The 2,894-nt window shown below is 42.1% G+C and overlaps 1 protein-coding gene across 1 annotated transcript in view; it reads left to right on the plus strand.

The window, feature by feature from the left end:
- LOC108756567 (lysine-specific demethylase lid) overlaps positions 1-2,894 on the plus strand; it is a 15,835-nt gene that overhangs the window by 744 nt on the left and 12,197 nt on the right. The gene's annotated exons all lie outside the window — the stretch shown is intronic.

Below are 2,894 nucleotides of genomic sequence, written 5' to 3' on the forward strand. Positions count from 1 at the left end.
ACGTCGATGTCGATATCGACAGAAATCCTTCCGCTTTCGTTTCTCATGCAGCCCAAAAGAAAGGGCACATATCCTCGAGTGAAGAGTGTGCGACCTCGTTTTTTGGATACTGCGATGCGTTTTTTAAATACCATCTCTCTCTCATTCTCTCTCCTTCTCTCTCCTTCTCTCTCGACGGCGACGTGAACGAGAAAGAAGGTCCAATGGTACGAATCTTTCTCGCGCACTACACGCGATTCCGTAAATTCGTACGCCGTTTTTTCCACAGGGTCTCCATGTTTCCTCCGTTAGTGACATGTAACAACGAAAACTCGCAAAACTGCGAGAAGGGAAAAGAAAAACTGGCAAAGAGAATAGAGACGCCAGAGATAAAACAAAGTGAGAGAGAAGAACTTTTTCTTCCGTTCGACGATAACTTTTCGAAAATGACCAATGACGTCGCGATGACGATGACGCTGTGCAGTAAAACAATAATGGGAACATCGATACGAATTCAGATCAGTCTCGTGATCGGTTCACGTGAAATTGTGATAACTGCGATCGGTGCGACGACCGCCATGTAAAATGGCCGAGACAATAGAGGACACGATGGTCACCTTGTCGGGAAAATCGGGGGAAAAAAAGGATAATCGCAAGATTCGTTTCGATTCCATCGGGCAGAGAACGTTTCGCGAACGTCGACGCGATCCCGTTATTCTCGCGCAAGTCGTCGCTTTCACACCCTCCGATGTCTCGTTCGGGTGCGTCGGGTGCGTCTCGAAAATCACCGGACCTCGGCAAAATTGTAGAGCCCTCATCAAGAGCGTGTTCCTGTGTTCCAAGGGAATCCCATCACTGCCTCTCGTTGCAGACCGCTGCATGACATAATTTTTTTCCGCGCTATCGTCACCTTTCACTCGGCGAGCTCTCTCGACCATAGCAGGGCTCTCCCGTATTATTCGGTTCTATTTGCCAACGCGAAACCTTTCGCGATCTTCCCACCTGCGAGCGTCGCTCGGTCGTTTGGTCGTTTCACGAGTGCACGGCTTCGTCATTCGTTCATCGCACGTCGTTGGTTTATGCCACCATTAGAAACGATTTACGCCACCATCTTGTTTCCGCATATAAAGAGGAAAAACTCCAATGACGCCGGAAATCACTGACTTTTCTTCCTGAAAGCGTAGGCGGAGCGAATGTTGGGACAGATTCGCGAAGAATGTTTTTCGGCTCGCGTAAATCGATGCTAAACCGGATGCATGAAAAATGTAGAAATGTCATCGACGCGATTTTTCGCGATATATCATTCACTGTCATTTATCTAATGACAGTTGCTGAATCACTTATGAGAGTAGCGATCGTATCGCGACTTACAGACTTGAAAGCTAAAATTTCATGTTTTTGCGTTTTCTCCTTCCTAAAATGTATTTTTCTCTCCTGAGAGAAATAGAGAGAAATAGTTTTACTCATCCGCGCGCGCGAGATCTCGCCTTCCGACTGCACTGCGTCGCGTCACGAATTTTCAGCGCATCGAAATAATGGTAATCTCTAATAACCGTAGAGATCGCGACCAATTCTCAAGAGAAAATATTACCGTGCGAAGGTGAAACGATAACGTGTTTGCGATTATGTTCGCGTCATTCTCTTCGGACAGGTATAAGCCCGTCAAAAGCGTCAAGGCGCGCCGCAAACTCTCAAGTAATTATTGATTTTTACCTACGCCGGCTAATCGATACCTAATAATTGGTCCGGCTGTAGCTGATTGTTTATTCTCTTTCCTCTTCCCTCCCCCTTCTTTATCACTTACCGCTATACTGCTAAAAGAAATTTATTCTACAAGCAATCTCTCTATAACGTTTTGTTCCCCGATACGCGATCAATTTACGAGTGATAGTGATGCATAATTTACGATACAATACGCGTTGTTTTTCATCTAATCATTTTCAACGTATCATATCGGAAGGAAAGCTCGGACCTGTTTTGTTTATTGGTTCTAATACTTACCTGGAACTTACGTGAAAAAGTGTAATGTGGAAAAAATGTGATGTGGAAATTTGTCAAAGACAGTGCGCAATATCAGCTAATTTTCGAGTAATCTTTATCAGTAATAGCGTTCTATATTGATAAAAACTAGACAAGCAAATACAGTAGAATTCATCAATCTTGTATTTAATTTTTTTTTATTTTATGCACTTTTTCGACTTTTATTTCATCCCGTGACAAAGCTGTGATTTTTTTTAATCCCTTTAAAATGAATTTTCAAATATTCCGATCACAAATGTCGCTCGAGAGAAGCACATGGAATGTACATGGAATCGATGTACTCTCGACGTTTTACAAAAATGAATCAGAAATAACGAGCAACACAGTAAACTGCTGCTGCAGCAAGTTTACCTTCGATTTGCTTCGAAATTTTCAAAGCGCGATCGTTGAAAATCCGATAAGGCTGTAGTGAAGCGTAGATTTATCCAAAATCTTGTCATTCGCGAATTCTTCCAAAGAGAATCAATAAAAGAATGATATTTATGGCGTCACGTCAGAGTTGGGCGCGAGGCTTTCGGGGTGACCGCGTCGTATCTAAAATACATATACATAATGTGCACTTGATATACCTCGAAATACCTCCGTGTATCCTGATGTTTGTGCATTGTAAGAATAGATTTAACAAATATATAATTATTTTTCCCGTTCATCTAATATAATTGAGTGTACAAAACTTTAACTGTATATAATTCCAGATTTCTTTTACATTTATCCGGGTATTTGCCCACATTTCATTTGCTTCCGGGTTATTATAATTCGTTAAATCGCCATCTTTTCCAAACAGAAAGAATCGTAATATATAAATTTGTCTACGTATCACGATAAATATGCCCGTCGGAATTCTGCTCTCTCTCTCTCTCTCTCTCTCTCTCTCT

Source organism: Trachymyrmex septentrionalis, unplaced genomic scaffold (genome assembly GCF_001594115.1).
Source record: "Trachymyrmex septentrionalis isolate Tsep2-gDNA-1 unplaced genomic scaffold, Tsep1.0 scaffold128, whole genome shotgun sequence".
NCBI lineage: Eukaryota > Metazoa > Arthropoda > Insecta > Hymenoptera > Formicidae > Trachymyrmex > Trachymyrmex septentrionalis.